Below are 23,980 nucleotides of genomic sequence, written 5' to 3'. Positions count from 1 at the left end.
ACACCAGATGGCCTCCTTCTTTAGAGACCGCAATTTCCCTTCCCACATAGTTAAAGATGCCCTCCAACGCATCTCGTCCACATCGCGCACCTCTGCCCCCAGACCCCACCCCACCCCTCCAACCGTAACAAGGACAGAACGCCCCTGGTGCTCACCTTCCACCCTACCAACCTTCGCATAAACCAAATCATCCGCCGACATTTCCGCCACCTCCAAACAGACCCCACCACCAGGAATATATTTCCCTCCCCACCCCTTTCCACCTTCCACAAAGACCGTTCCCTCCATGACTACTGGTCAGGTCCACGCCCCCCTACAACCCACCCTCCCATCCTGGCACTTTCCCCTACCACCGCAGGAACTGTAAAACCTGCGCCCACACCTCCTCCCTCACCTCTATCCAAGGCCCTAAAGGAGCCTTCCACATCCATCAAAGTTTTACTTGCACATCCACTAATATCATTTATTGTATCCGTTGCTCCCGATGTGGTCTCCTCTACATTGGGGAGACGGGGCGCCTCCTAGCACAGTGCTTGAGGGAACATCTCTGGGACACCCGCACCAATCAACCACACCGCCCCGTGGCCCAACATTTCAACTCCCCCTCCCACTCTGCCGAGGACATGGAGGTCCTGGGCCTCCTTCACCGCTGCTCCCTCACCACCAGACGCCTGGAGGAAGAACGCCTCATCTTCCGCCTCGGAACACTTCAACCCCAGGGCATCAATGTGGACTTCACCAGTTTCCTCATATCCCCTTCCCCCACCTCACCCTAGTTCCAAACTTACAGCTCAGCACTGTCCCCATGACTTGTCTGGACTTGTCCTACCTGCCTATCTCCTTTTCCACCTATCCACTCCACCCTCTCCTCCCTGACCTATCGCCTTCATCCCCTCCCCCACTCACCCATTGTACTCTGTGCTACTTTCTCCCCACCCCCACCCTCCTCTAGCTTATTTCTCCACGCTTCCGACTCACTGCCTTTATTCCTGATGAAGGGCTTTTGCCCGAAATGTCAATTTCGAAGCTCCTTGGATGCTGCCTGAACTGCTGCGCTCTTCCAGCACCACTAATCCAGAATCTGGTTTCCAGCATCTGCAGTCATTGTTTTTACCTCGTGGATTCCTCCATTACTGAGGCTGGGGATATTTGTGGAGCTTCCTCCTCACTCCAGTGAGTGGTTTAATTGTGCACCATCATTCACAATTGAATGTGGCAGGGATTCAGAGCTCACATCTGATCTCTTGGTTTTGGGATCACTTAGCTCTGTTTATCACTTGCTGCTTATGCTGTTTGGCAAAGACAAACCTTATGGGTCTGAGGCTTAAATAACTTGAAGTTCAATGCTTTGTATTTAGTAGATTATTGCCTGCAGTAAAGGCTAGTAAAGGCTAGCAAAGCCTCTACGTCATTTGAATAGATGCTAAGGCTACCCCACACATTAATCTGAAACAGTCAAGAGTGTGTTGTTGGAAAAGCACAGCAGGTCGGGCAGCATCCGAGGAGCAGAAGAATTGACGTTTCAGGCAAAAGGCCTCCTGATGAAGGCCTTTTTTTGCCTGAAACATTGATTTTCCTGCTCCTCGGATGCTGCCTGACCTGCTGTGCTTTTCCTACACCACACTCTTGACTCTAACCTCCAGCATCTGCAGTCCTCACTTACATCTATGATCTGAAACAACCAGATTGAGTCAATGAGAAAGTGAAGTTCCATCATATTTAGCACATTGATTTCAACAGTAAAGTTTTTTTTATTAATGTTGAAGTTTGCAACCTACTCAAGCTAATGATGATGTTTCGGACTTCAGAAAAATTAAAAGCTAATGTTGCTTACCACTGCAACAGATGTTTCTGCTGCTTGTTTCTGCCAAGGTCTCGATCATCATTCATGTTGACATTTGAAGTAAGTGATAATGTTAACTCCCTGAAGCTAATGGGTTCCTTTTTGAATTTGCAGATTGGGATTGAATTTCAACTGAGAAAGTAACTCTGAACTGTCTCCCTGGCTTTTCTGGCATGAGCAGGAACAGCGTCAGTCTGTCTTTATTTTCCTCTGTCTCTTTCTCTCTACCTCTCCCTGTATCTCATTCTCTTTCTTTTATATTTTTCTTTCTCACTTCTCGTCTATCAAAACTTCCCTATCCCACTGACCAAGAGAAACAAATTGAAAATGTAATTGGCACATGATACTGAAACCTGAAGAAAAGGAATGATGTAAAGTTGCCACTTACTCATCTCTTTGTTGAAGTGACAAGCATAGCTTTTTGCTTTAGTTTATATTTTTGGTGTCATTTTATTCCTAGAATTCAGAATTCAGGAGTAAAACTTTTCTTGTGGATGTGCTTGATGAAGCAGCACTGCAGATTGGAGGGTCTTGTTTTGAATCATCATGAGAGGGTGGACATGTCTCAGGCGATGAAAAGAGCTGGATAGCGTTTATAATACAAACTGGCGTAATGCCCTTGGCTCATGTCATGCTTTCTCAAGATTCTCTAAAGTGGGATATGATCACTCAATTTCTGATTATGGAGGCTTTCAGTAGTTTCCACATGAATAATTTTGAAATTCAGTTGACAGAGCTTCTGAGTTTAGATTTTAACATTCACAGTTAGTATGAAATTGAGGGCGTTCTCTACTGACCTCAATGAAAGCCACCCACAAGTGTATATGCAGTGTTGAATTCATCTTTCACTGAGAAGTGGGATCTCTGGTTTCTAGCAACATCAATGCAAATGATCAATCTGAATAGTCTTCTCAGGCAGCAAACCAGGAAAGAATCATCGTTCACTTTTAAACCATTTTGGAAACAGTGAAATCAAAATTAGGACAGTATGTGATTTAAAGTAGATGCCAAAATATAATTTTTATCATTTTAAAGCATTCGTTTTATTTTAATAGAGAAATTTGACTTTTCACAAACATAAAATGGTCTTATTCAGGGTCAAAGATGATTATTCATTAATAGTCACCGGTATGTCATGAAAAATCCGATTACATTTTATACAAGATATAACTTTTCCAAGGCTATTTTTATTGAGGCCAAAAATGGAAGAGTAGATGTTTTCATCAAAGTAGATTTCTAAACCTTTCCAGTTGTGGGGACATCATCAGTGCATTCCATGCGGGAACAGGGTGTCATTGGCAGTAACTTACAGTTTCTGCATTTAACTGTGCATGTGCAAATGTAAGAAGTTGCTGCAGTTCCACAGTGATAATTTAGCAAATGTTGGCAGGTTTGTTGTCATTATAAGCACAAATTCTGGGTCATTACTAATGATCCTTCATTGAACAAGCTCCCTTAGTTTGCCTGCCTCTTCTCTGAATTCTAACCAAGCTTTTTTTCTGCCCTTCACTGACAATTGCGTGTTTTCAGTTCAGTAATCAAGGGACAGGTTTAATTGCTGTGCTCTTTGACCCCCTTACCACCAACAAGCCTCCACCTATTCTGTATTTTGTTCTATTTCTGTCTTGTAGCTTTGCCAGTTGCTGCAGAAACATTAGAAAGATTTCAACTAGAAGGAAGCTTTAATAAATCAAGGAGAGAACCATGGTAATGTATAGTGCTGCATGATTTCTTGCTGTGTTGGAAGCTTTATTCCTTTTTTTAAGTTAATTTAGTTTTACATTCTGTTCAGATCCTATGAAATACAATGCAGCCTGTCTGCTCTCAAGAACAGGATAACTTGTTATCTCCCAGTGAAGCTCAAATTTAATTTAGTTGAGATTTTGGCAGAGGGGCAAATTATATTTTGAGCTTGATGAATAGTTAGAGAGAGACCTTGAATAGACAGGGCTTGCTACTAATAAATCGGAAGCTGCATTATATTCTACAGGCAAACAACTATTTGGCTATGCAAATCCTACCTTTTCAGGCAGTGAACAGAGAGCATGGATTCAGTGCCATCATGACCTCTATAATTATGGCTTAAAATATCTACTCTATGAGCAGTTGTAGTTGTTTGACAGCCTGAGACAGGGAGTGTGTTGCGGTGGGCCGATTATATTGACAGTTTCTCTTTTGGAATCCCAAGCTAGCTTTGTTTCAAGTTACAGCCTGTACAGTGTTGTTTCTTTTGTAAGCTTTTGTTGTTGCATTGAACTATTTTGCATGCATACAGTAGAGATCAGAAGAAAAAAAAATATCAAGTGCTTAAGAAGTGTAATAAAAACATACTTTCAAGATGAGAAATGTGAAACACTTTGCATTTGACCTTTAATCAAAAATGGCGTATTCAGGCTAGTTAACTCGTTTTATAGAGCTGACAGGTAAAATCATAACAGTGCTATGTTTATTTATCTACTCTGAGCAGTTCTTGATATCTCTTTACTCTAGCATGGGCCAGTGTTGGGATATTCTATTTTTTTTGTAAGTTCAAGGTATTCCCTTAGAAAGTGGTGTCTGATGATACAATTTAGAGCATACTTTCAGATAGGATGACAGACTGAGGTCAGTGAGCAAAGACAAGTTTTTGAATATTTCTGTATTTCTTTTTCTTTGTGCCAAAGTGCTCTCAAATCCCAACTCAATGATCTCCCTCCCATACAAAATTGTCCTGTTGCTGCTGCTGTCCTTTCCACAGATGTCCATGGCTTCTCTCTCCCTCCAATCTGGGCACCATTTATATTTTTACTTCAGGATCATCGCTGTCTTTTCAAAAATAGCAATCTCATTTAACCTACTTTCTCTTTCCATCAGAGTAATATACCTAGCTCATTTTCTGTGACTAATTACTTTCATCTTCAAAGTAAATATTGTGCTAAACTGGAAATTGTGCATATGAATTAATGCTTTACATGGAAAAAATTTTTGATAATCAATGTTTCGGGCAGAAGCCTTTCTTCAAGAATTTTAGATGTCCCAGGTAATAGTACAAAAAACACAATACATCTTTAATATTTAAAAGGAAATGCATCTGTAGATGGGCAATAAGTAGTGAGAGTAATAGAAGAACAAACAATTGCATCATGTAGATAATACCACACAACCTTCAGGGAACTCAACCTCTTCTTTGTCCAGTTGACAGCAGGTATTCAACCTGCTCCTTATTTGTACTCCTAGCCTACTTATCAAGGTCAAGGCCATTTCTATGTTGGGGTTTAGTGATGGGAACAGTTTGCTCAATATACCTCAGCGTAGGGTTGGGAGAAAAGTTTCCATAGCACCTTACTGTGATAAAGATTTTCCAGTGGTATATTTTGAAGATGTTGTAATATCTTTTGATTACTAAGTCCATCTGAATTTAGTGCTTTGTAAAAATCCAATTATCTAATGTTGCTGGGACACAGCTGGTGGGAAACCTTTACATTATTTGCATCCATATTTGGGCAAAGAAATTATAGATGGAATTTTCCAGTTTTGAGTTAAACTGTTTTTTTAATGAGATTCATAGCATCTAGTCTGCTGGTGGCTGAAAGTGACTTTCCTCACATAATCAGTCACTCTGCCCTCTTTAACTAAGCAACTGGCTCTTTGGTGGCTCTCTCATGGAATTGTGCAACAGAACAGACAGAAGAGCTCACCAATGTCAGGGGATTCCTATTCAAAGTCCAGCTCCACACGGTCACAGATGCTACGAGCCAAAAACTGGCCCTCACACTATGGTGCTCCACGGTAACCATGGCTGATGTGACTTGAACATCAAAGCTCTCTCTCAGTTTGAAGACAGGTACCTGGAGGTAATGGTGGATGGCATGGTTGGAGCAGAGGGTCAAGCTTCTTCCTTCCAACCATCAATGGTAGTCACACTACTAGACATGGATGACCTGTATACATATAATGGTCTGAGTCAGGGCTATGTCCTGGAGTAAAAGGAGTACCTAGCACTGTAGAAAATTAATGATCTTCTGCCCTTGCAAGGGTAAGTGCCACTTTTTCCTTTCTGCTACCTCATAGACGCACAGCCATCACTCATTCAAACTCTGCCACTGCACACATTTCCCACCAAAGCTCATGGACTATAATTCTCACCACTGCTGCATCCCATGGTCTTACCAATTAATGACTTCGTTAAATTGCATGGACCATCAAAACAACCGAAGGCAGGTTTGACAGAGGAGGTCAGTAAGCTGGATCAATGGATGGAGGACTACCATGCTGGAGGACTACATTATGCACTACCATGCTGGCTCTGCCATTTGTGCATCTAGTTGTGCATTTAACAATTTGTTGACCATTATGGTCCATTACTGAGCCAATACAGTCATGACTATTGCTTAGAAAAGACACTTTTTCATCTTGCCCACATCAGTTCAATACCATATGTAGGTAAGCAGGGTATGTGTTCCAAAGACTGGCAGTTCCTATTTATCAGAATATCCTTTTGGCTGTTTGGAAAAGATCAAGCAAAAGAATGACCATACCGAATCAACCCATACTTGGGAAACTCGTAATGCAGTGTCCAACATTAGATATAATTCTGCAATTGGATAATATTTGCTGAATAATTCTGAGTGTACAACGAATACACTGACAAACAATTTAGGCTTGTCAGCTGGTTCACGGTGTGGTGCATGTGTGCACACTGGAAGCTACATATATTAATATAGAGGGCCCTGTTCTTTGCAAACAAAAAGAACATACAAATACAATAAGCCTGTTATAATTTTTTTTAAATGATGACTGCCAGTTGCTGGTTCTTTTTTCAGGGCAAAGCTGTGATCACTCAGATTCAACATGTCTGGTGTAAAATGTAATAAACCTTGGTGGTTAATGTCATTCATCATTAATTGATGCCTTCTCCATTGAATGCCTATACCAATCAGTTTCCATTTGCCAACCAATCAGCACTCTCTCCTCATACAGTGTAAATGTTGATTTCCTGTTGGATTGGTATTCTTGCAAATTGTCTTTATGAATACATGATGAAAGGCTTTTACAAATTTTTTTTTTCCAGCAATATTTAGGTACTGTGTGACCAAATGATCTTTTGCAATCATGCAAATTGCAATAGCCTCAAATTCATAATTTTGCTTTATCCCATGGAAAGGAAAAATCAGTAACTTACATGTAGTCCACCATTTTATGCAATTATTGCACATTTGACATTCAGTCCTAGGTAGCTTGTGTAAATTCTAGGCTCTACCTGTGACACAGGATGAACCCCATCCCCGTTTCAAGCATTCACATTCCCTTTTGTGTAGCCAATCCTGTGCCCTAGTGTACTTTCAGCCTTCCCCATTTCTATTGAGCCCTTCTAATAATAGTTGATTTTCCCACATAACCTCCAGTACCCAGGTCTTTGTGTAACTTTGCCCCTAAACCTTCCCTTGGGAGAAACAAGAACAGCCATGGCCTATGAAAATGCTTCCTCCTGGAAATCCAGGTCTGTTCCTATAGTCAGTACCACCCTCCAATTGGAATTGTCCCCTCCACAATCAGCCACTAAGACCAAAGATGTAGCAGAAGAGTTAGGCCATTCAGCCTATTGAGTCTATTCTGCCACTCATGGCTGACCTCATTATCCTCAATTTTGCTTTCTTGACTTTTCCCTGTAACCTTTGATTTGCTTCCTGATTAAAAATCTGTCTATCCCAGCTTTGAATTTGCTTAATAACCCAGCCTCATCAGCCGTCTTCTGTAAAAACATATTACCCTCTGAGAGATGAACTTCCTCCTCATCTCTGTTTTTAATCTTTTTAACCTTACTATGAGACTATGCCCTCTGGTTCTAGATTCTCACTCAAAGGGAAACAACCTTTCTATGTTGTCAAGTTCCCTAAGAATATTGTATGTTTAATAAGATATCCTTGAACGCTTCTAAATTCCAATGAGTACAAGCTCAAAAGATTCAAATGGTTGTCATATGACAATACTTCCATATCTAGTGAACCTTTTCTGGACTGATTCCAATGCTAGTATACCTTTCTTTAGATAACAAGCCCAAAGTTGTTCATAATATTCCATCTGTCAACTGACTATTGCCTGATATATTCTTAGCAGCACCTCTCCACTTTTTTAGTCTTCCATTCCCATTAAAATAAAGGTTAACATTCCACTCATCTTTCCCACTGAACTTGGATGCGAGCCTTTTGTGATTCATGAATGAGGATTTCCAAATCCCTCTGTTCTATAGATTCATTTCTCCATTTAAATAATATTTAATTCCTCTATTGTTTGTACCAAAGTGCTTATCCTCAAATTTTCCCAAATTACATTCCATCTGCCAAGTTTTTTGCACACTCGCTTAATCTGTCTACATCCCTCTGCAGACACTTTGTGTCATCCTCACCAATTGCCTTCCTATCTATTTTTGAGTCATCCACCAAATGACTATTGTACATTCAATTTCCTCATTCTGGGGGAATATTATTTTGTAATAATTGCAGCTCAAGCATTGATTCCTGTGGCACTCCTCTAGTTATGGCTATCATCCTGAAAATGTCCCATTATCCCAAAATGCTATCTTCTATTTGTTAGCCAGTACTCTATCAATTTTAATGTACTGTTTCTAATGGCAAAGATTCTTATCTTATTTAGTAGCCTCATATGTGGTACCTTATCAAACATCTTCTGAAAATCCAAACACATTATATCCAATGCTTCCCACTGCTCCTGCTTCTAAAAATTCTAGTAAATTTTTAGGCATAAGTTGGTCACTATAATCATTCTATCAGCGACCCATACCATGAATCTGATCCTCAAATTTGAGTCATGATCTGTCCCCAGGATTCTGTGGACTACCCCCACATAAACCCCCAATATTGAGCAAACCCAGGATTGACCATGGCACTCCTTTGGACTGACTAAGATAACAACCTTGATAGCCACATCCCAGCGCACTCCTAAACTGATCTCCCCGTACTTCTCAGACTGGTATGGAAATGGAAATGCACATGTACTGCAGGACTGACTGTAGTCCAATCCCCAGATTGCAAGGACATAAATCCCCAAACTCTAATAGGGCCAAGCATCTGACTGGCCAGGCCAAACTTGCTGGATCAATTAGATTAACCCTATGCCAGACCGTGAAAGTACCACTGTTCCTGATTGACTTTCAGAGGTACCCATTTGTTTGAAGTGTTTGGCTATTGGCAGGTGCACATGTTGCATGTGTAATCTTGATGAATCCCAATGCCATACAATGACATGACCACCTCTTTAACTGTTCAAAGCTCCCCATCCCATGACCAGCTGTCTGCCTCTTCCTCTGCACTAAAATTAATGCAACTTACAGAAGCTCGCAACCTCAAAGCAAATGCAAAGTGCTGAGTGTTTAGGAAGAAGCTAACAGCCATAACTTAATATGTGTAGCCATATGAATGTGTGTGTCCCTGCACACAAAATGACCAGGAAAGTTGTAGTTGTTTTTGATCTCCAGAATAAAGTGGCTAAAGACTGAAGTAGTATGTACAGAAACAGGCATGAAATGTGCTGATGTTGGCAATTCACCATTGCTGACTTGCATGGATTAATGTTCAGAAAGATAACAGGCATGGAGCATGCAGGAACATTATGGTAAAAAAGTTGGATGATACAATCAGTCGGTGAGTTGCAGCTGCCAAGCAACTGCATTGAGTTATATTTCTGGAATTTGTGCCATCCAGTTTCTCAGGGTAGAAAAGGAGAACTGGAAGTGACAATGAATTAAGGTAAATTGGGCTACTAATGGGATGCAAATACATGGAAATAAGATAGTCACTGGCTAATAACAGGAGTTTGAAGTGACTATTTAAGGAGAAATTCAGAAAACATACTTTGACGTCAGGGTTCTGATTCTTTCATTCTTATCAGATTGTCCCACCTTTCTTGTCATTTCTTGCAACACAACAGGGAGGGAAATTCCCTTCCTACAAGACCAGCATCTTGTGTGCTGGAGTTGGAATCAATGGCAATGAACTCCAGAAACAGTAGCTCGGTTGAATTTCTTGGTCTGCTGATATGGTTATGTTTGTTTACTGCAAACAGTAAACAGAAATTCAAATCCCATTTTTTAAATAACCAAAGGCTGTTTGAAAATTTTAGTCGACAAGCAGGAGGCTGGGAGAACACAGCAAGCCAAGCAACATCAGGAGTTGTAGAAGTAAACGTTTCGGGTGTAACCCAGTTGACAATGTTTTATTACGTGGAATATTTATTGTCTTTAAATTATTCCATTATCACCACATTCAAACAGATGTGCAAACTGCCTAGTTGGTTTATCATGCTATTTGTGTACAATGAGATTAAGCTAATTTTAACCCATTCTTTTTTAATGTTTCTGACTCTCAGTAGTGTTCAATTCTACAGCCAGGGGCATCTCAATAATAATTTACATGAGTCTAATTTTGAGGTGTGAACTGAGGTAAGTTACTTGATCATGTGGAGAATCACAGCTGAATCATATTCTGACCCAGCATCCATATTAAACATACCAATGGCTTCCATTGGCAAGAATAGCCCGAACAGATTTTTATATCCTCTTTCGCTGAACCCACTTGTGATTGCTGCTATTGCAGACGCTCTGGTGAAGAGCAGCTGACTTCGCTTTGATTACACATTATAGCATTGTTAATTGTTTGTTGAAAAAGGACCAAAGTCCATCTAGATTAGTTTCTCCCATTTTCATAGTTTCCTGATATAACAATAAAAGCATTGTTGACTGATCATGATTATAATTATTGAATTGTCTGGCCTATTGCAACTAACATAAAATTAATGCAGAAAAATACTCCAATAATTTTCTTCAAAAATTTCTAAAAAATGAAGAACATAGCTGTCATGGTAAAAAGCAAGTTAATAAGCCATTAAAATCACTTAGTTTTGACTTCTTATTGATTGAGATACATTTGCTGCAAATTGAGGTCAGTACAGTGTGAATAAGAGTCAGTCAGCTCACTTAGCAGAGGAGGCGCGCCAGTGTGATGTAATCTTATTCATTTATTTTATACTTATATAAATGGATTATTTTATTGGAACAATTAATAAAATAACCACTTTGCGTTGCTGACTCTGACCACGTTGTACCATTCAGAGTCGTAAGATATGAAAGAAAGATTTGCATTGATCATTGCATTTACATTTGTCATAGATCAGCCATGATCATATTGAATGGCAGACCAGTTGTGAAGGGCTGCAAGTTTCTATGTTTCTATATTTTAGATATCAAGTCAATTATTTGGTTATGTGCTTTAAGGTATTATGTTACAGCACAGAAGTTTCTAAAATGCAATCGTGTTCTTTCCTTCTGTGCACCTGTATGTGTCTTATTATTAAACTCTGACAAGTGTATTTGTAAAGTAAACCTTCAGGAAAGAAACTAATAGCAAATGTGTTATGATCCCAGTAATCCTAGAAAAATCTGATTCAAGAATGGAACTTTTTAAATTCATTCATGGAATGTGCGTGTCACTGGCAGACCAAAATATGTCGCTAAACAATAAAAACCAAAGAATTGTGAATGCTGGAAATCAGAAACAAAACCAGAAATTGCTTGTAAAATTCAACTCTGGCAGCATATATGGAGAGAAAACAGATTTAACATTTTGAGTCCAGTGTCCCATCTTCTGAAGAACGATCACTGCACCCAAAACATTAACTCTGCTTGATCTCCACAGATGCTGAGACTGTGGTGCTGAAAAAGCACAGCAGGTCAGGCAGCCTCCAAGAAGCAGGAGAATTGAACTTTTGAGCAAGAGCCCTTTTCATCAGGAAAATCGACATTTCGGGAAAGAGCCCTTCATCAGGAAAATGATTTCCTGATGAAGGGCTCTTGCCTGAAATGTCGATTCTCCTGCTTCTCAGATACTGATCCAGCAATGATGAAGGAATAATCATATATTTCCAAGTCAGGATGGTGAATGACTTGGAGGGGAATTTGCAAGTTGTAATGTTCCCAAATACCTGTTACCCTTGTCATTCTAGATGGGCAAAGTTAGAAATCACACAACACCAAGTTATGGTTGAACAGGTTTATTTGGAACGACAATCTTTGGCAGCACTGCTTCCTCATCAGGTAGCTAAATTGACAAAGGAGAAGCACTGTGAAAGCAAATATAGTCTGTTGGACTATAACCTGGTGTTGTGTGATTTTTAACTTTGTCCACCCAGTTCAACACCCGCACCTCCACATCGACCTCAACTGGGTTGCTTTATCCTGAATGGTGTCAAGCATTTTGAGTATTGTTTGAGCTGCAATCATCCTGACAATTTTTTAGGAATGTTCTGTCACACTCCTGAATTGTGACTTCTAGATGGTGGACAGGCTTTAGGGAGGCAGGAAGTGAGTTACTTATTGCAGTATTCCTAGCCTCTGACCTGCTGTTGTCACTATTGTGTTCATGTGGTGCGTCAAGTTGAGTTTTTGGTCAATCGTAATCCCAAAGATATTTTTAGTGGTGAATTCATTGATTAACAAGGGGCAGCGGTTAGATTGTCTCTTATTGGAGATGGTCATTGCTTGGCATTTGTGTGGTGCAAATGTTACTTGCCACTTGTCAGCCTAAGTAGGAGACTGGAAGAACACAGCAAGCCAGACAGCAACAGGAGGTTGAGCAGTCAATGTTTTATATATAATCCTACTTCAGGAATGGAAATGGGGGTGGGGGAGCTGCAGATAAAGCAGCAGGGGCAAGATTTTGGATGGGGTGAGGGGCAGAATGGTGAGGGAGTGACAGGTGAACACAGGTGGTGGGTATGACCTGGTTGGTCAATGGGAGGGATGAATCCAGTTGGTAGCTGGAAGGAAGAGTCAGTCAGAAGAATGGAAGGGAGTGGTGTTGCTGGAAAGGGATTCAGGGGATGGGTGGGAAGGTTATTTGAAATTGGAGAACTCTATGTTCAGTCGTCCATGTTCAGGCTGTGGGCTGCCCAGGCAGAAGATGAGGCATTGTTCCTTCAAGTTGTGGTCTGACTCATAGATATAGAACAATACAAGCTCTTCAGCCTTCACTGTTGTGTTGGCCGTTTATCCTACTCTAATACCAGACTAAACTACATACCCTTCATTGTACTATCTTCCATGTGCCTATCCAAGAGTTGCTTAATGTCCTTAATGTACCTGACTCGACTACTACTGTTGGCAGTGCATTCCATGCATCCTCCACTCTCTGTGTAAAGAACATACCTCTAACACCTCCCCTAAATCTTCACCAAATTACCTTAAAATTATGCCCCCTCATGATAGACATTCCCACTATGGGAAAAAGTCTCTGCCTGTCAACATCTTGTACACCTCTATCAAGTCACCTTTCATCCTCCTTCGCTCTAATGAGAAAAGCCCTAGCTGCCCTAACCTTTATTCATAAGATATGCCCTCCAGTCCTGGCACCATTCTGGTAATTCTCCTCTGCACCCTCTCTAAAGCTTCCATATCTCGATGCTCCGAAAGCTAGTGTGCTTCCAATTAAACCTGTTGGATTATAACCTGGTGTTGTGTGATTTTAACTTTGTACACCCCAGTCCAACACTGGCATCTCCAAATCATTTCCAATAATGAGGCATCTTGAGCTGAACACACTACTCCAAGTGTGGTCTAACCAAGGCTCTATAGAGCTGCAGCATAACGTTGCAGCTCTTAAACTCAATTCCCCAGCTAATGAAAGCCAATTTATCATAGTCTTCTAACAATCCTATCAACTTGGGTGACAACTTTGAGGGACCTATGGACATGGACCCCAAGGTCCCTCTGTTCTTCTACGCTGCCAAGAATCTTGCCTTTAACCCTGTAATCAGCATTCAAATTCAATCTTCCAAAGTGAATCACTTCACACTTTTCCAGGTTGAATTCTCTCTACCACTTATCAGCCCAGCTCTGTATCCTGTCAATGACCTGTGGCAACCTACTACAGCCCTCCACACTATCCACAACTCCACTAACATTTGTGTCTCCTTGGTTTGCCTTGGCAATGAAGGAGGCTGAGGATGGACATGTCGGAGAAGGATTGGGAAGGAGAATTGAAATGAGCAGTGACTGGGAGCTCAGGTAGGCCTTGATTAGCCCAGCTGAAATGCTCAGTGAAATGTTTCCTTAGTTTACGTTTGTAGAGAAGACCACATTGGGAACACCAGATACATTAAATTAGATTGGAGGAGAGGCAGGGGAACCTCTGTCTCACCCGGAAGGACTATTTGTGGCCCTGGATGGAGGTGAGGGGGGGTGGTGTGTTGGCAGGGTTTGCATCTTTTACGATTGTAGGGAAAGGTACGGTGGGGATGTGGCTAGGGGTTGGTTGCTGGGGAGACTGGCGCTTACCAAGGAATGACAAAGGGAATGCTCCTGGTGGGAGGCAATAAGGAGGGGTCGAGAGGGGAAGATGTTCTGAGTGGTAGGTCTAATTGGAGTTGGCACATGCGTTTCCTCAAACACTTCCTGTGTTCTTCCAGCTTCCCAGTTGTCTACTTTGGATTCCAGCATGTGCTGTGTTTTTGTTGTCTCTCACTTGTCAGGCTAAGCCTGGATATTGTTCAGATCTTGTGCATTTGGACACAGTCTGCTTTAATATCAGGGGAGTTATGAATAGTGTTGAACATTGCGCAATCATTACCAAATATCTTCATATCTGACCTTATGATGGAGGGAAGGTCATTGATGAAGCAGGTGAAGGTGTTTGAGCCAAGGACACTACCCTGAAGAATCCCTGCAGAAATGTCCTGGAGCTGAGATAACTGACTTACAACAGCCACAGCCATCTTGCTATGTGCTGGGTATGATTTCAACAGCAGAGAATTTGCCCCCAGTTTGCATAGGCATTGATTTCAGATTTGCTAGGGCTCCTTGATGCCACACTTAATTGACTGTGGCCTTGATATCAAGGACTCTCACTCTTTCCTCACCTCCAAAAATGAGCTCTTTTGTCCATATATGAACCAAGGCTATTATGAGGTCAGGAGCTGGGTGGCCCTGGCAGAACCCAAACTGGTCGTCACTGAGTAGATGCTGTTGGATAGCACTGTTGAGGACAGCTTCCATCTCTTTATTGATGATTGAGAGTGGACTGATAGGGAGTTATTTGGTTGGGTTGAATTTGCCCAGCTAATTTGAGTTCAGGAGAAACTTGGTTTGATTGACCATAAGATTTTCTTTTGCAATTTGCTTCCTATGGTTGTCCATCACTGAATATATTCACACCAAGCTGCTAATGTATTTTTAACAAAAGAATACATGCTGTCACACAAAAGGAAAAAGGTAATTATTTATAAAAGATACATTTGAAAAATCTGATCACAAGCAGCAAAAAGAAAGCCTTAAACTTGTTTCCCATTAATATCCTTCAGACACTCAACCATCTAAGGTTTTCAGCTTTCAGAGTTGGCACATACTGAATTATATCCAACTGTAAGGATACTCTATGTTATTTTATGTCCATGTGATCAGAACTAAATGTCTCTAGTAAAGCAAAAATTGTGTGTATTCTGAAAATCTGAAATTAAACAGAAAATACTGAAATACTTTGTAAGTCTGGCAGCAGAGAAAAAAAGGAGTCAACATTTCAGGTTGATTGCTTTTATTAAATCCAGATATAACCAGAATCAGATATTTGTGCATATGTTTCTTCATGGTGTTCAAATGGTAAGCAAGAAAACATTCAGGGAGTTATGCAATTCCTTCACAGTAAGATTCTTATTCACAACAACAGTTTTATCACACTCACTTAGCACAATTAATACAAAGCATTGTTGTGCAGCAATAAGCGACACGCCACATTTCCCCCATATGATTACATTTAGCAAAATAATGTGTAACTGTCTCCCAGTATTTCTATTATCTTAAGAATTTTTTTTGCCTTTACTGGCTTGATTGCCTCACAGGATGTTTTAATTAATTGATTTCCAAGTCACTATATCTTATTTTGCTCAGTTTGCACCCAAAATTAAAAAGTTTTAGATGTGTTTAAAATGCCAACTTAGTTTAACTACTTGCTTATTAGTTACTGTGAAGAAAACAATAATCAAGACAAACTCTTCATTGTGTTAACTACCACGGATCTCAGAATAGTTCTTCTTTTAATTACAGACCTCAGACATTTGTAGGGACTTCCCCAATCTCGCGCTGGTAGATCATGTTGATGAATGGAAGAAATTCAGTTGCATCAAATAGCTATTTATGATCAATTTTAGCTTATTTTGTAAGGTTTGGAACTTATGTCCAACCTTAGAAGGGACAGAGACTCTCTATGCTGAGATTTCCCTTCATCCCTGCCCTTGTGGGGTCTGACATAATACTGGAAGGCTTGAACATCTTGTAAGAAGGAGCACTCTGACCTCCAGATGTGGCGTTGAGGTTCAGTCCTATATTTTTAGAACATGGCTGTTATGCCGCCGCCTACACCTGGAGACAGAAAGTGCTTATGAATTCAGTGACTTAAGAATTCTGACAGCTGCCTGCCTACACCACTCTGTCCTTGCCCTGGGCATGCTGCCAGCTGGCTTGTTCACATGTTCATCCTTAGAATTGTATAAATGCTTGTGAGGCCATAAAATTATTAATACATTCAGCCAGTTGCTCTCAAATCTTATTCTTCTGTGAAAGCAATTAAATTCACAAGCTATTTGTAACTTTGTTTTCCTTGTTACTATGCAAGAAAAGTTCATTACTGATATTTACTTTATTGAACCATCATAATGAGTGTACCCAGAGCACCCATTCACCACCCTATTGTTGTATCTTGTTGTTTTCTGATTAATTCTGGAGTCATCTCTATTGGAAATCTATTGGAAGTCTTAAAATAACTCCTGAAGGAAGAGTAACTTTGCTGAACCACCACATTGAAAACCCTCCCAAAGTTATCTTTATCTTTCTATAACGAATACACTCCTCATTCTTCTTTCCTTGTTTAACTTGAAGCAATATTTTGGATTGCCTTTTTCCATACCACCTTATCTAAGTATCTTAAGCATTTCCTTTCCAGGCTGCGAAATGTATTATTCTCCAGCCTTTCCTAATAACTCAGATCCTGACTCTTGAAAAGAGTCTTGTGTATTTTCTTTGCTTTGCTTCCAATACTTGAATGACTCTCTTGACAGTCAGCATTGAACACAGCAGGACTAAAGCAGGAGATTGTTTAAAAGTTGCAAAAATGGCAGATGCTAGAAATCTGAAGCAACAACAGAAATTGCTGGAAAACTTCAGGTCTGGCAGGATCTGTGGAGAGAAATCATTGGAGATTCTTTTATCTGTATTCCTCTGACTTGTATTCTACCAATCTGTTTTTAATTACACCACTATTGATAGCCATACTTACAGTTGCCTAAGGTTTAAGGTCAGGAATTTACTCTTAAACCTTTCTACCTCTCTTCCTAGCTTTCCTCCACTATGGCCTATGTCTTTGCCCTTTTGACTTGTGTCATATTTTGTTTTATAATACTCCCTTGAATTACTTTGGGACATTCTGTTATGTTAAAGAGAAAATTGGACAAGTACGTCTTTGCTTGGTGAGATGGTTTATTAGCTGGGCTATTTGTGAATTGTGGTGACTTGTTTCCAATTTTGGAATGTTTGGAAAGAGTTACCAAAATCATATCACAACCCCCATCAAAATTGACAATAAGATTTAAATTCCACACATCTATTTACCAGAGTTGCCACTGGTTGTTTGAGAACATGATGCTGTTACTTGCGCACTCCAGCCTCAATTTACTGCCCATAAAATGCAATCTCTCTCCTTTAACTGAAATGCTCTTGCTTCCCACTCTGTTAGATTATTTCATACATCACTAACTGAGTGATTTAAATTTCTCTCCTTTTTGATCTGGTTGTCATTTTGAAATAGCAATGCTTCTCTTCCCATTGCTTTAAAATTGTGCACATATTGAATTGCCTTCTATGCCAGCATCCCTCAATAGTCTTCCAAAGTCACAGTTTATCCAGCATTAGAAGAAGGTGCTTATTGCTCATGATGTGCAAGGAGATGGTGCAATGACAATCGGAGTTAGCATTCAGTGGGGAATGCAGCAGAGACTGGTAGTCTCCATGATCCTATCAATTAAAAAGGTGCGATGTATAGGGGAATTCCTTCTTCCTCATTGTAAAGGTGATTTGTATTAATATATGTAGCTTCTAACATGTGCAGGTGTATTGCAGTATGAGCCCAATTAATAATCTTAAATTGGTTTCCAATGTAATTCTAAGCAGTGTCAAGATTATTTAGTATATGTTGTCTGTTTTAAAGCGGAGGTTGACTCCCTTCTAAGAACTAAAACCAAAACACTGAAAGAGGAGCACCTCACCCTATAATCCATAAATTGTGTGAGAAGTGGTATAACCTGTTTTTCAGCAACTTCTAGTGGTTAAATAAAATAAATCCCTGACACTCTCAACAAGTAAAAATGTATTTATCTAACTCTGACAGTGAACAAATTAACTAAACTATTAGCTAACCAAATAAATCCCTCTAACTGCTAACTATTAACTGACTACTAATTGACTCAAAGGTAGAAGAGAGAGAGTGGTGGTGGAGGGTTGTTTTTCAGACTGGAGGCCTGTGACCAATGGAGTGCACAAGGATCAGTGCTGGGTTCACTACTTTTCATTATTTATATAAATGATTTGGATGTGCGCATAAGAGGTATAGTTAGTAAGTTTGCTGACAACACCAAAATTGGAGATGTAATGGACAGTGAAGAAAGTTACCTCAGAGCACAAAGGGATCTTGATCATATGGACAAATGGGTTGAGGAGTGGCAAATGGAGTTTAATTTAGATAAGTGCAAGGCACTGCATTTTAGGAAAGCAAATCTTAGCAGGACTTATACACTTAAGGGTAAGGTCCTAGGAAGTAATGCTGAACAAAGTGCAGGTTCGTAGCTCCTTGAAAGTGGAGTTGCAGGTAGTAAGGATAGTGAAGAAGGTATACTTTCCTTTATTGGTCAGAGTATTGAGTACAGGAGTTGGGAGGTCATGTTGGGCTGTACAGGACATTGGTTTGGTCACTTTTGGAATATTGCATGCAATTTTTGTCTCCTTCCTATCGGAAGGATGTTGTGAAACTTGGAAGGGTTCAGAAAAAATTACAAAGATGTTGCCAGGGTTGGAGGATTTAAGCTATAGGGAGAGGTTGCATATACTAGGGCTATTTTCCCTGGAGTGTCGGAGACTGAGGGGTGACCTTGTAAAGGTTTATAAAATCATGAGGGGCATGGATATGGTGAATAGACAAGGTCTTTTCCCTAGGGTGGGGGAGTCCAGAACTAGAGGGCATAGGTTGAGGGTGAGAGGGGAAAGATATGAAAGAGACCCAAGGGGCAGCATTTTCACGCAGAGGGTGGTGCGTGCGTAGAATGGGCTGCCAGACGAAGTGGTGGAGGTAAGTATGATTGCAACTTTTGAAAGGTATCTGGATGGGTATATGAATAGGAAGAGTTTGGAGGGATATGGGCCAGGTGATGACAGGTGGGACTAGATTGGATTGGGATATCTGTTCAGCATGGACGGGTTGGACTGAAGGGTTTGTTTCCATGCTGTACATCTCTATAACTCTATTCCCAAATAAAACAAGATTCTAATGGTATACTCTTCCAATAAATGCGAGTCCCACTCATATACAAAATACAGAATTTAGTCTCTCAAAACTACTGGCAGGTTACATATCTTCTGAAATGTTCTTTTCCCCCCTTCCAATGATTCTTCTCTCAGGACAGCCTTTTCCATCATTGGTGCTGTTATTATTTACATGGTGCTTTCTCTATTACTTCGATGACTGTGAGAGCCAATAATTCTCTCTGAAGATCTGAAGGCTGTTAGTTCTGTTGGATAGCAGCTTGCTCTGGGATCTTTGTCTTACTGTCCCCTTCTTTTATACCCTTGATGACATATCAATATTTCCTATGATAGGATTGGTTCCATGTCAAAACCATCAGATTTAAATTTAACAGGTTTTTGATATCTAAGTGTCTGGTTCAAATTGATTGCCTAAATTGAAAAGCTTGTTGTCTTGATTATAACTGCTGCTTGGCTTGTTAACTGTATGAAGAGTGTGGTGCTGGAAAAGCACAGCTGGTCAGGCAGCATCCGAGGAGCAGGAGAGTTGATATTTCGGATAGAAGCCCCTCATCAGCATTCCTGATGATCAGCAGTTTGCACATTTTACATTTGCACAACCTTTGGAGTGAGAGAAACTAGAACAGATCCAATGTATTGGATTTTAACTCCTATAAATGGATGTGTTGGGATTGGATCAGACATTTAAATTCAAAAACAGAAAAAGAGCTTAATCTGCTTCAAGATCACACACTTTTGCATTTAACAGAGTGGGATGTGATGGGAACATAATCAATCCAATGCAAGAGGCAAGTCCTCTAAATTAGTGCTCTGTGAGCCTTCATTTTACCAGAGATTCTATTTTTGTCTTGTGTTGGTCAGGTATCTCAGGCTTGGGGAAACCTGACAAATGAAAGCAACTGAGGAGCAACTGCTTTACACATCCAGCTTAAGCTAAAAATCCTGCAGAACTGCCCCAAACTAAAACTGCAAATGTGTTTTTTAATTTTTGGGGTTTTCTCCCAAGCTCAAAACGTCCAGAATCTTTTGTTGCTTTGCTTGCTCATAAACTCTCCCAATGCAAACAAAAACCTATTACACTGTAATAAGTCTTTCCCTCAATGCTGTGTTTTAAAAGAACTCACTGTTGCTACAGAAATGCTTACTAGTTAATCATTATACACAGGAAGCACATTTTCAAATTCAAACTCAAATATCCAAACTCAAAAGTAAATAGTATTAAAATGTACATAAATTGGAGATCTTAATCATATAAGGCTAAAATCAATGCCAACACTAGTTTTGATGCAGACTCTATTTCTCCCTCTGTGGAAGCTGCTAGACCTGTTAAGTATTTCCAGCATCTTAGGTTCCTTTTGCCAATTTCCTGCATGTACAGATTTTTGCTTTTGTGTTAAAAACAGGAAGTATTGTCAGCATCTCTGACAATACATGTGGAGAGACAAACAGATTTAATGTTTTGAGTTCAATCAGAGCTAAATATCTGCTTTAACCACAGTACTTTGCTTTTATTTGCTTTTGTCTTATTCTTATGGCCACTGACTCAAATTTGTCCTTTATTCCTTGCAATATAGGTGTCATTAGCAAGGTTACATTTATTGTTCATTCCTAGTTGCCTTGAGGATTGATATGCCTTTCCCTTGAACTGTTGGAGTCATTGTGACAACAATACCTCAGAATACAGTTAGGTGGATTTAATGCAGAGAAAAGGAGGACATGGCATATCCAAGTCGAGGTCATAGGTGACTTGAAGGTCTCTTTCCTTCTCAATGATATAAGTTGCAGGAGAAGATGGTGCTGCTAATAGCTTTGTTGAGTAAGTTGCTGCAAAGTATTGTTTTAAAGCCATGATTGAAAAGAATGAATTACTATACTTATTGCCTGAAAATCACTGTCTAAATCAGAAAGTTGTTCTGGTGGTCACCAAGAATCAGGTGGAATTTTGTATTTTTCTGCACAGACTCAGAATTGCCTTAAGTCTTTTGAAAGTTCTAAATGAAATGAAATACAGAACTGCAGATGCTGAAAAACTGAAACAGAAACAGGAATTGCTGGAGAAACCCAGCAGGTCTGGCAGCATCTACGGAGAGAAAGCAGTGCTAATATTTTGAGTCTAATGATCCTCCTTCAGAATGGTCACTGGTCACTGGACACAAAATGTTAATTCCACTTTCTTTCTACAGCTGCTGCCAGAACTGCAGAGTTTCTCCAGAAATTTGTGTTTTTGTTTGAGTTAAATGACCCTGGGTGACGTACCCACTCAAAATGATTTTCTGAGATAAAACTATCTGTGGAATTTACACTACTATTGCTTGTGCACACCCAAAACTCAAAGGCCAGACTTCCTGTTACTGAGTGACACTTAACAAAGTGTGTTGTTGAGGAACTTGTTCATCATAAGTAGATGACAACAATCATCATTGATTCCACATTGTGTGGCAATGCCTTCTAACTTTGAATCACTTGGGTGGACAATAAAAGTATTGATCACTGCAGATAATTCATTTTATTGACACCAAGATACAAAGAGAAATAGTCAGTCTGAAAATGAAAAGCACAAAAAATTCCTGCATGAGTCCCTTTCTCCTTCTATTTTTAAAATCTCAAACCCTGCTTGCTGTCATGACTATCCATGTGCCCCAAACAGAAATATTTTTAAAGAACCCAGCAGCTACTCTGTCTCCAGAAAGACAATTAAATTGTCTGTCTCAATCTCAAATGAAAAGAAATGGGAAAAGTGGGAAGTTGTTCTTCTCACCGAATGTCATAAGATTCAATACCAAAATGAGTTTAGCCTGGATCTACCCAAGTTATCAAGAACTGGATTGCATTAATGTTACTTGGATCCTAACAATGTGCCTTAATATTTCATCCCACTTTGTAAATTTCTTTTGTATATGTAAACATGAGTTTGTATGTGTGATAAGCGAGTATTTTTCTTGTTTTACTGAAACTGGCTTAAGAACAATCAAAGCGATCTTCTTTGTTTCACAAAACAATCAAGAAAACCTTGTTTTATGTACTTTACAGCTAAAGCACATAACATTAAACAATCACTGAATTGGAAAGCACAGCACATCAAAAAATCAAACGAGAAATGGAAAAAGTGGGAAGTTGTTCTTCTCACCGAATGTCATAAGATTCAATACGTCATAAACGCTGGAACTACAGCAAGTCATTGGTGGAAGGGATGAAAATTGATTCCCCTGGCAGTGGTATTGAACATACAAACTGTGTGTGTGTTACATAGCTCAGGGTGTAATGATAGTTTTCCCTTTCTGATCTTAGCTTGTTGATCCCAAAGGCAAAATTCTTGCTTTTCCAAAAAAAATCAGCCCCATTCTCAGACTCATCAACCAGATATAGACAAACTCAGTCTTCATTTCTACAGTTTCCGATCTGATTCTCCATTGCAGCCTTTTATTTTCTCAGTGTTGGTAAGGCTACTCTGGTCAGTATGAACTTTTCTATCTTGTTTATTCTCATGTTAACATTTTGATGTATTCTATTTTTACCTCTTCTTTTCAACGTTTTCCCCTTATCCACGTTTTTCATCAAAAATGCAGTATTGCGTACAGTTCTGGTCACTGCATTATATGAAGGATGTGGAAGCTTTGAAAAAGGTTCAGAGGAGATTTACTAAGATGTTGCCTGGTGTGGAGGGAAGGTCTTATAAGGAAAGGCAGAGAGACTTGAGGCTGTTTTCATTAGAGAGAAGGCTGAGAGATGACTTAATTGAGACATTTAAGATAATCAGAAGGTTAGATAGGTTGGACAGTGAGAGCCTTTTTCCTCACATGGTGATGGCTAGCACGACGGAACATAACTTTAAATTGAGGAGTGATAGATGTCAGAGGTAATTTCTTAATTCAGAGAGTAATAGGGGCATGGAACACACCGCCTACAACAGTAGTAGACTCACCAACTTTATGGGCATTTAAATGTTCATTTGATATGCATATGGCCAAAAATGGAATAGTGTAGGTTAGGTGGTCTTCAGATTGGTTCCACAGGTCAGCACAATATCAAGGGCCGAAGGGCCTGTACTGTGCTGTAATGTTCTATGTTCTAATAAAGTCTCTTCACATACTGACACAGAAATTCATCAAAATGATGCATCTTTTTGTTAATTCAATTATTTTTGAATGCAATACAAAATTATTCTTTTAATTAGTAACTAGCCAATTTTGACAGGTATGACACATAATAAAGGGACACCAAAAATAAAAAATAACCTATATATTTTGCATTTGTCCTTCAGCAATGTTAACGGTGGTTGAGATTTGTCCTATATTGACTGCTAATAGTTTCATTGGTAACAACATAATGAACACAGTCACAGCAATTGTCACAGTCAATGCAACCTAGCAGGAATGTCACACAGAGTAATAAATAGTTAGGAGTTGACAGCAAGGACCACTCATTATTTCACGGTTATCAAATAAATTCAGATTTTCTTTGCTGTTAGCTTTGCAACCCTTAAATGATACACAGTCATTGTTATTCTATTTATATTTTGAAACAACAAAAGGTTCCAATCTTGGATCGAGTGGTCAGTTATCAATTAA

At 39.8% G+C, this 23,980-nt stretch overlaps 1 protein-coding gene across 7 annotated transcripts in view; it reads left to right on the top strand.

The window, feature by feature from the left end:
- Positions 1 to 23,980, top strand: part of dab1a (DAB adaptor protein 1a) — a 680,143-nt gene that overhangs the window by 412,566 nt on the left and 243,597 nt on the right. Inside the window, exon 1 of one of the 7 annotated variants that reach the window (XM_072574201.1) lies at positions 3,475 to 3,550. The exons of the other annotated variants lie outside the window; for them this stretch is intronic. The gene's annotated coding sequence lies outside the window, so the exon portion shown is untranslated. Of the gene's footprint in view, positions 1 to 3,474; positions 3,551 to 23,980 lie in introns of those variants that run through there. 7 annotated transcript variants of the gene reach the window in all.

This window comes from Chiloscyllium punctatum, chromosome 7 (genome assembly GCF_047496795.1).
Source record: "Chiloscyllium punctatum isolate Juve2018m chromosome 7, sChiPun1.3, whole genome shotgun sequence".
In the NCBI taxonomy this organism is placed as follows: domain Eukaryota; kingdom Metazoa; phylum Chordata; class Chondrichthyes; order Orectolobiformes; family Hemiscylliidae; genus Chiloscyllium; species Chiloscyllium punctatum.
The sequence above is the reverse complement of the archived record's forward strand: the minus strand, read 5'-3'. Positions and strand labels throughout refer to the sequence as shown.